This window comes from Oryctolagus cuniculus, chromosome 6 (genome assembly GCF_051225735.1).
Source record: "Oryctolagus cuniculus isolate XC-2025 breed Fujian yellow rabbit chromosome 6, ASM5122573v1, whole genome shotgun sequence".
In the NCBI taxonomy this organism is placed as follows: domain Eukaryota; kingdom Metazoa; phylum Chordata; class Mammalia; order Lagomorpha; family Leporidae; genus Oryctolagus; species Oryctolagus cuniculus.
The window spans coordinates 69,746,504-69,757,353 of record NC_142872.1 but is presented as its reverse complement, the minus strand read 5'-3'; the positions used below and the strand labels follow the sequence as shown (position 1 = coordinate 69,757,353).

The 10,850-nt window shown below is 42.3% G+C and overlaps 1 pseudogene; it reads right to left on the bottom strand.

Annotated features, from left to right (window-relative positions):
• Window positions 1-2,902: 2,902 nt before the first annotated feature.
• Window positions 2,903-4,215, bottom strand: LOC103352429 (protein disulfide-isomerase TMX3 pseudogene; annotated as a pseudogene).
• Between the last annotated feature and the right edge of the window lie 6,635 nt (window positions 4,216-10,850).

Sequence of the window (10,850 nt, the reverse complement as noted above, 5' to 3'; positions counted from 1 at the left end):
TAAATGACAATTACTAGTCATTCCTTAGTACATAAGATACAGAAGTTTTCCTTTAGTTCTGATCAAATGCATCGGATGAAACCAAAGGAAGCCATTGGTACCAAAGCCCCAAATAACTCCAGTGTCAGAATCATAAATTGTGTTTCTTCAAATGTTCATCAGAATCACGTACAGTGAAGAACTATTCAATGAATAATCACTCAAATAATGGTTACATAATAAAAGTTCTAAACTTAGCCGAGATAAAGATCTTGAAGAACCTTAAAATCAAACCAAGATGGAGTGACTTAAGCTAACGCTATTAAAAACAAGAAGTCACCTTTGCCCCAAATAAAATTAAAGTTTAAAAATTATAGCCCTAAACTTTTTCCCCAGAGCTAAAATTAGGTGCAGCTATAAAAATAAGGGACCCTATGCTTAGCTAGCTGAGACACTTGCGCCTGGCTGTGCTAAGACCTAACCTATTTTGTATGCCTCCTAATACTCAGATAACGGTGTGGGAAGCGGGACGCTGCTCTCCCTCCAGGGGAACGAAGGGAGCGAGACGTCGTCCCCCTCAGGGTGAACAAGATGACGCTGACAGGGAAAGGAACTGCTGAAGAAGTAAACAACAAAATGGCGACAAGGGGCATGCCTCCCATGTGATCCCGTAGCTGATTGGATAGAGGACGCATGCCTTTCACATGATCAGCTCACTGATTGGATGGAGGACGCATGCCTTTCACATGATCAGCTCACTGATTGGACAAAAGGCGCATGCCTTTCACATGATCAGCTCACGGATTGGTCACTGTGGGTATATAAACCGTGTGGCTCTGTGCTGCGGGCGCTCTCTGGACTCCAACTTCAGGAGGCCCGTCTGCGCAGACACCGAATAAATCCTCTTGCTTTTGCGTCAGCCGGTCTGGACTCTGAGTCTTTGGGGTGTGCCTCTCGATGTGTTAGTATCCTCACTCAGAGGGTCTAACAATCTCAGAAATAGCACTAATCTATAATATACCTATCAAACTATTACTTGAGAAATACCTACTGCTACACATTGTTTGTGATAGATCTGTCATATGATTTCATTGTAGACAGACGAGAGGTCACTCACTGAAGAGAATGACAGAATTCAGAATGCAGGTCATTTGATATGCTAATTATGTCCTTCACTGCTCCTTATGAGTACAACAATACACGATAGACACCTGTTGAAGAGTGTTTCAGGGCATGGCTGAAACCACTGTTTTCAGAGAATCACGTTTATCTCAAAGGTCGGTCACAACATTTTTTTTTCTAACACAATATATGCCAATGTGAATATTTTACAACAATACACTGCACTGCAAAATTAAAAGATAACTTTTCTTCTCCTTTAAAATAGCAAATAATAAAATTAAATTACTATGCCAAGGGCCAGCGCAGCGGCTCACTAGGCTAATCCTCCACCTGTGGCGCCGGCACCCCAGGTTCTAGTCCCGGTTGGGGCGCCAGATTCTGTCCCGGTTACTCCTCTTCCATTCCAGCTCTCTGCTGTGGCCCAGGGAAGCAGTGGAGGATGGCCCAAGTGCTTGGGCCCTGCACCAGAATGGGAGACCAGGAGGAAGCACCTGGCTCCTGGCTTCGGATCGGCGCAGCGCTGGCTGTAGCGGCCATTGGGGGGTGAACCAATGGAAAAGGAAGATCTTTCTCTCTCTCTCTCTCTCACTAACTCTACCTGTCAAAAAAAATTACTATGCCAAGTAAAACCAAATTATTTTTCACCTCATAATATTATTTGATATTCAGAAAAAGTGACCAGTTTTATTTAAAGTGCCTATTTTTTTAAAAAAATTTACTTGAAAGGCAAAGTTACAGAGAGAATCTATACTGGTTTACTCCTCAAATGGCTACAAGCCAGGAACCTGAAACTCCAAGGGCCTCCCACATGAATGGCAGTGGCCCAAACACTTGGGCATCTTTCATTGTTTTCCCACACCATTAGCAGGAAGCTGATTAGAAGTGGAACAGATGGGATAAGAACCTGTCCCCATATGGGATTCTGGCATCCAAAAGACTGTTTAACACAATATACCACAATGCCTACACCTAAAGTCATATTTTTTAATATTTATTTTATTTATTTGAAAGACAAGTTGCAGAGAGAGGTAGAGACAGAGACAGAAAGAGAGTAGAGAGAGAGAGAGACAGAGAGAGAGAAGAGAGAGACAGAGAGAGAGAGAGAGAGAGAGAGAGAGAGAAATCTTCCATGTCCTGGTTCACTCTCCAAAAGGCTACAACTGCTTTAGCTGAGCAGATCTGAAGCCAGGAGCAAGGAGCTTCTTCCAGGTTTTCCACATGGGTGCAGGAGCCTGAGGACATGGCCATCCTCTGCTGCTTTCCCAGACACATTGGAGGGAGCTGGATTGGTAGTGGAGAAGCTGGGACTCAAACAGGTGTCCATATGGGATGCAGGTGCTGCAGATCAGGGCTTTCACCTGTTGCACCACAGCCCAAGCTCAAAGACTTTATTTTGTGCATATAAATCATATCCAAAATATATGATAAAGGATTGTAGTAAGCAGATGTATTATGAAACATGTATCGTCTACTGAATGACCAGTTTATATATTCTGCAAAAGAAACTTAACTTTGTTATAGAATATTCAGAAAGAGAAACATGCAAAAACAATGGATGCTTTATGATAGTGTCTATAAGGTAAATCTGATGGTGTGATGTAATTTAGTTTAATTTAGACAATCCATCCATTTCTTTGTTCCAAACATTTCTCCATTTATGAAAAGACTGTTTTAACCCATGCAGTCAATATTAGCAAAATACAAGGAATATGTTCTCTTTGGTAAAGATCATAATAAAATATCTAAAGTTAAGAAATTAACTCTAATAATTTGAAATGCTCTCAAATATTGTGTATAGTAGCATCTCAATCTTCTTTTGTAATACATCCCTGGGCTCCTGCATAGTAGGCACTAGAGATTCTGCAGTGCTTGGCTACTGTTATTCCTTGTTTTCTTCTACATGTTCTTGACTTTCAATTTCACTTTAGACATTTTTTACCATTCCTCTATGTGACTCCCATCAGGGTCTGCAGTGTAGATTCCATCGCATGTGATACTGCTGACATCCAATGGCAGGCTAAAAAGAAAGCATCCTATGAGCAGTCAGATCTTGAATATAGACATGGTGATAGATTCATTTCATTCATTTCCATCCATGTGGCCAAACTGAAAATCCTTAAGGAGATGGTCTTTGTAATTTCTAATGAATTTCTAAAGAATTGACTTCAATTTCAACTGGTATTTTCAACTGAGGTATTCTTCTCATCAATAGCTGCAACAGCCACAAGCTTTCCTGTGACCTCAGGTTCACATAAAAGTAAGCCAACAACAGTAATGTAATTCTGAAACTTCTCCCAGTTGATCCATTATCACAAATCATGATTCTCATACTCATCATAAACAAAGTGAGTTCATCTTGGAAAACAAGCACAACTGGCCGGCACCGCAGCTCAATAGGCTAATCCTCCGCCTTCCGGCGCCGGCACCCCGGGTTCTAGTCCCGGTCGGGGCGCCGGATTCTGTCCTGGTTGCCCTTCTTCCAGGCCAGCTCTCTGCTGTGGCCCGGGAGTGCAGTGGAGGATGGTCCAAGTCCTTGGGCACTGCACTCACATGGGAGACCAGGAGAAGCACCTGGCTCCTGGCTTCAGATCAGCATGGTTCACTGTTTTCACTTGGAAAAAAAGAAAAGAAAACAAGCACAACAGACATCTCTTTTAGTGTCAGATACTCAGGAACTACTTTTTTTAGAGTTTTTAAAAAATTTTTTATTTAAGTTATATAAGTTTCATGTATTTCATATATATAGATTTAGGAGCATAATATTACTTCCTACCCTATTCTCCCTCCACCCGCTTTCCAACCCTACTCCCCCCCCCATTCCCACTCTTGATTGTTACAAAGATCTACTTTCAGTTTTCTTAATGATCATAAAGTTAACTTTACAATAAGAAAATAAAAAACTACTTTGTCAGAGACCTGGGGGAAAAGTATGCATATACAATCAATTCTGAAATGTCATTGATGTATTTCTCTTTGAAAGGTGAATCTCCACCTCTCTAAATGAAAAACACACGATGTCTTTTCCTGCTCATGTTCAAACATTTGCTGACCCAGAAGTAGCCAGATTAGAGCCCCAGATACTCTGTGACCAAATTCAATACCATCATCTTTAGATCATGGTACTATATATATATATATATATATATATATATATATACTATATACCAAGTCCATCTTTATTTTTTTAAGGATTTATTTATTTTATTATTTGATGGGCAGAGTTATAGAGAGGAAGAGGCAGAGAGAGAGAGAGAGAGAGAGAGAGAGAGTGAGAGAGGTCTTCCATCCACTGGTTCACTCCCCAAATGTCTGCAATGGCCAGAGCTGTGCTGATCCTATGCCAGGAGCTCCACTGCTCTCCCAGGCCATAGCAGAGAACTGGATTGGAAGTGGACTTGAACCTGCAGCCATATGGGATGCCGGCACTGCAGGTGGTGGCTTTACCTGCTACGCCAAAGCGCCAGCCCCTCAAGTCCCTCATTAATTAGAAAATGAGGTAGTATCCATCTTTCCAATTTTAACTGGAGAATCAATAATATTCATCTCAAGGCCAGATTCATTCCAAATTAGTTTCCAACCTTAGTCCAAAAAATCTACATGCCAAATACCATCTTTTCGATTGCCTTTAAATGATAAATCCAAATCTTCTACAAATCCTTTACAGAAAGCCACATTAAGTAAAACAACTGTGATGCTGAGACTTCTGGCAGCCTGGCTTCCCTAATAGGCCATGCTTGCCAAGGAGAGCTTTAGGAACTGACTGTGAAGGGAGAGAGACCTAAAATTATATTCTTAATTCTAAACACAATGCAATGGTACTTATGCATTCATTCATAAAAATAACATAAATTATCACTCATAAAACAACAATAATAATCAGATGTGCTAAAGATGAGAAAAGATGCTTGATAAAAGTGATTTCTCTCCAGAAACCATGTTATTTGTGTTTAGTATAGCCCTTGTGGCTCTGTTGCTGGCTTCCCACTTTCAGTTCACCCCTTGTCTTTCCTGCACATGTCTGACCTAAGACCTGATATTTCATCAGCAGTCTTGGGTTCCTGGTGCATTTAGTGGTGATGTTTTCCTCACTGTGGTCCTTGAATGCACAGGTACATTGGGGCTCACAACACTTAGGATGGTTTACGGTGAAAGACAGAACAGGGGAATGCACTTTTTGTCCACATTCCTAACTCCTGAGGGCTTCACTCTCCACCCAGTCCCACTCAGTCCTCACTCTTCACAGTGAGAGTTTAGCTGGCCCTTCAGAGTTTCAGGTTTTCACTTGGAAAGATCAGAACTAGTTCTGCTGTACACTATGGTTTGTGGGTGGTCTGCCTGAAACTTTCTTCTCCTCCACTTCCCCAGGGCAGTAGCAAACTATTGTCAGTGATTATTCCAGAGTGGGACTGCCAAATGCATCAAGTAAAAACACAGGGCACCCAAAAATTAACTTTAATCCTCAAATCAAAAGCAGAATCTCTTTTACTGTCATCCAGGTCATTCCAACCCTTTGTTATCTCCCAGATGTACATTGCCATTGATAAATGTATCCTTCCAATCCCTTTTCTGTTTTAATTGTATTTATCCATAACCAGTATGTGGAACTAATCTTGTTGGCAATTTTATTGAAGTGAAGTTAGGTGTGTGCACCCTTCTCTGCCTTAATGACTTTCCACTACATTAGATATTTGGAGGTCATTCCCCCATAAGCACACATGAATTTAGTCTGCTACAGTCAACACTGAGGGAGTGCTCTCTCATCACAATTTATTCTTTCCCATCTGATACACATCAATGCTATCTCTTCTATTTTCAAGTTGTTCACTATATATCTGCATTGAAGCATCACATGTACTTGAGTACAGATTCTCTGAGGATATTCCATTAGGGATGATGCTGATGCTGCCAGTGCTTGGTCAAACTTTTTTACTACTGTTTTCTTGAGATATAATTCAAATACCCAAAGATCATCTTTAAAGTATACGACTCAGAGGATTGAACAGATCCTTTGTGTGGTCCTTGTGGCATAGTGGACAAATATTATACACACATGCCCAGGCACTATTCTCCTTCCAGAAGATGAGCTCAGTTGCATCTACATCAATAGACAACAAGAAAACTCTCCACTGATTAAAAAAAAGGAGATTTACTGCACCAAACCTGGGTGTGTCACCTCAGACATGCTTTTCACCCTGGAGAAAAAAAAAAACTGAGCTCCCTGTCCACACCCAGAACATGCCTCTAGATATTCTCTGAAAGATGACAATCCACTAAACCACTCACATATAGTCTAAAGATAAAAACTGCCACAGCAAAAAAGCCAACGAAGAACCCAACGAGTATCTTCACAAATGGCAAATAACAAAACACCAATAAAAGAAACAAGAATAAAGAAGACAACATGATACCCCCAAAAGAGCACAACACTCAGTACTAGATTGTGGAAACGATGAGATTGAATAAATGTCAGAAATGGAATTCAAAAAATCAATTCTAGGATTACTTAGAAGTAATTAGAAGCAAATGCATGAACTAATGAAATTCATACATGACATGAAAGAAAATTTCTCCCACAAAATTGAGATCTTAAAGAGAAATTAAAATGAACTCATTGAAATGTAGACTTCAACAGAACAAATAAGAAATGCAGTGGAAAGCCTTAACAACAGAATTTGTGAAGCAGAAGAAAGAACATCTGACTTAGAAGACAAAGCACAGGAAATTATACAGTCAGACCAGACACAAGAAAAAGAAATTATAAAATGAAAAAACACTGTTGAGATTCTACAGGATGCTATCAAACAACCCAACATACGGGTTCTAGGTGTTCCTGAAGGCATGGAAAATGACAAAGGATTAGAAGGCCTTTTAGTGAAATAATAAGAGAAAACATTTCCAATTTGGCAAAAAGAAAGCAACATCCAAATATAGAACCCCTAATAAACATAACAAGAAAAGATCTTCCCCACAACACACTGTAGTTGAAATCCCCACAGTAAAACAAAAAGAAAAGATTGTAAAATATGCATGAGAGAAATGCCAGATTACTTTCAGAGGATCTCTGATTAGACTCATAGTGTACTTCTCATCAGAATCCCTACAGGCTAGGAGAGAATGGTGAGATATATTCCAAGCCTTAAGAGAAAAAAACCTTCAACCCAGCATACTCTACCCTACAAAGCTCTCATTTATAAATGAAGATGAAATAAAGAACTTACATTACAAATAGAAACTAAAAGAATGTATCATCATCCATCCAGCTCAAGATGCTAAGATGCTCAAGGATGTGCAGCACACAGAAACACAGAGACATAATCATCACTTGGAAAAGGTAAAGGAAGAAAAGCTCCTGGTAAAAGTACAAAGGAAATCCGAAGTAAAACATAGGAATATTTATGGAAAAATTGCATGGAAAAGTTGTTACTTATCAACAGTCACCTTAAATGTAAATGGCCTCAACTCCCCAGTTAAAACACACAGACTGGCAGAATGGATTAAAAAACAAAACTCATCTATTTGCTGCCTACAAGAAACATATCTCACCAACAAAGTTACATGCAGACTGAAAGTGAAATGATGGAAAAAGATATTCCACACTACCAGAAACAAAAAAGAGCTGATGCAGCCATCCTAATATCAGACAAAATAGATGTGAACAAAAAAAAAACCTGTTAAAAGAGACAAAAGACACTATGTAATGATTAAGGGATCAACTCAACAGGAAGATGTGACTATTATAAATGTCTATGCACCCAATTACAGGGCACCTGGCTATTTAGAAGAAATATTAAGGGATCTAAAGGGAGACACAGACTCAAATACAGTAGTAATGAGGGCTTTCAATACTCAACTTCCAGCAATGGAAACCAGAAAATTAGCAAGCAAACAGACAGAAAATCAGCAAGGAAACAGCAGAGTTAATCAACAATATAGATCAAATGGACCTAATATATATCTACAGAACTATTCATGCTACAGTTGCAGAATACCCATTCGTCTCAGCAGTCCATGGAACTTCCTCTAGGATTGACCACATATTAGGCCATAAAGCAAGTCTCAGCAAATTACAAAAAAATAAAAATTATACCATGCATCTTCTCAGACCACCAGGGAATGGAGCTGGAAATCAGCAACTCAGGAATCTCTGGAGCACATACAAACACATGGAACTGAACAACATGCTCCTGAATGAGCCGTGAGTCATAGAAGAAATCAAAAGAGAAATCAAAAAATTTCTGGAAACTAATGTAGGTGGCAATACAACATATCAAAACTTATGGGATACAGCAAAAGCAGTGTTAAGAGGAAAGTTTATAACAATTGGTGCCTATATCAAGAAATTGGAAAAGCACCAAATAAATGAGCTATCATTCCATCTCAAGGATCTAGAAAAACAACAGCAAACCAAACCCAAAACTAGGAGGAGGAAAGAAAATATTAAATCAGAGAAGAAATAGAAAATTGTAACCAAAAAACCAATACAAAAGATCAGCAACACAAAGAGCTATTATCTTTTTTAAAAGACTTATTTATTTATATGAAAGACAGAATTACAGACAGACAGAAGTAGAGAGAGATGTCTTCCATCGAAGGTTCACTCCCCAGATGGCTGCAATGGCTAGAGCTGTGCTGATCAGAAGTCAGGAGCCAGGAGTTTTTTCTGGGTCTCCCACATAGATACAGGGGCCCAAGAACATGAGCCATCTTCTGCTTTCCAAGGCAGTAGCAGAGAGCTGGATCGGAAGTGGAGCAGACGAGACTCATATTAACGCCCAGATGTGATGCCAGCAATGTAGGTGGAGGCTTTATTGGCTATGCCACAGTGCTGGCCCCAAGGTTTTTTGAAAAAATAAACACAATTGACACACCATGGTGTCGCTCCCCCTCTTCATGGAGGAATGACACTAAACCCTGCCTAGGCTTCATATCCGAGTCACGGCACCTTTATGTCGCTCTCCCTCTTCGCAGAGGAACGACACAGGACCCTGCGCTGTTCTTTTGTCTGCTCGGCCCTCCCCGGGTTTGCTGCTGGTTCTTCCCAGGTTGGCTACCGTCCCTTCCGCCTCCGTGGAAGGGCGGTTCCCCCTGCACTTTCCCCACTTCCATGGGGGAGCGGCACACTGCCGGCCGGCTCTCTCGGGGGCTGCTCATGTGTTATTCGGATAGATGTTCCTGGTGCATGTTGTCTCTCTCCTCCTTTATATTCCTCTTCCACCAATCCCAACTCTGCTACCCATACGCCGAGTACGCTGCTCTCCTCCAATCAGGAGCAGCTCCTGCTGTATATTGGTTGAACTGGAGGCAGCTGTGTAGAAGCTGTTTCCTCCTCTCCCAGCACCATATTGTGGGAGAGCAGATGAATAGAATAAGTCTTAATTCCAGTAACAGTCTAGTCCGAGTTGCTCCCCATAGATCCCCCTTTCTTTTTATTTTTGGCGTTGATACGCGCCTGTCTTCGGTGGCCCGTGGCACACACTCTGCTCTGCTTGCTAGAGTTGCCCACAGATGCTTACAAGCCCTACCAATCAGGCAAACCGAATCCGGGTCCTCTCTTCGCCATGTTGTGAGGAGGTTTTTAGGCACTGATGCCTGCCTGTGTTCAGTGCCCTGCAGTGTATGCTCTACTCTGCTAGAACTGCCTGCAGGTGCTTACAAGCCCTACCAATCAGGCAAACCGAATCCAAGCCCTCTCATTGCCGTCTTGTGGGGAGACTTATTGGTGTTGATAACGTGCCTGTCTTCAGTGACCTGCAGCCGCCCACAGGTGCTTATCGCCTCACTAATCAGGCAGACCGAATCCAAGCCCTCTCATTGCCATGTTGTGGGGAGGCCTTATTTTTCTCTATTTCTCTATCTCCGGGCATTCCTATTTCTCCTATTTTACTTCTATCTGCCAGCATTCCTATTTCTCTCATTTTACTTCTATACTTCTGTTTCTCTTATCCCCGCGGTTTCCCGGCGCCCGCCCCGAGGCTGCTTCTCGGCGCCTCGCCCCACGGCGGCTTCCCGGCTCTGCGCGGCTTGGCTTTGCGTGCTCCGCGGTCTCTGCGCCCTTCACGCCCGCACCACGGCCTTCGCGCTAGCCCCACGTTCCCTATCTATTCGCGCCCCGTGCGCTCTCCCCACTTGTGCCCCACGCGCCCTCTCTGCATGCGGCGGCTTCCGCGAATCACACAGCCTAGCTCACGTTTCCGCCACCGGTACTCAGTCTAAGTTCCCTGGGCTAACCTGGTGAACTCAACCTAGCTCACGTCTGCGCCTTTCAGTTTGGCTTCCCGTCTTTTGCTCCCCGGGCTAATCTGACGGATTCCAACCTGGCTTACGCGTCTGCCTCTAGTTTTAGCTCTTCACCTTTTGCTCCCCGGGCTGACTTGACGAATCCCAAGCTAGCTTACGTCTCCGCCTCAGCCTGCCCCCGTGGCTTCATCCTCCCTAACATTTTTCTCTACCCGGTATGTTTCCTAACTTTTCTTCCAACAATATTCCCCTCTCATTTCTCCTGGCTTCTCCCCACAGTCCGTATCCGAGTCTAAGTTTCTTCTAGGTTTCACTTTCGCTTTCAATCTCCTAGCTTCCCCACCATAGTCCGTATCTGAGTCTCAGTTTCTTCTTACTTTCACTTTCAATCCTAGCTTTCAATCCTAACTTCTTTCCCACAGTCCGTATCCGAGTCTATGCCTAGGCTTTCGATAGCTTCTTCCGGCACCTTTTCCGTCCGGCTTTTCCCCAGGCTCCTTGCTAGTCTCTCT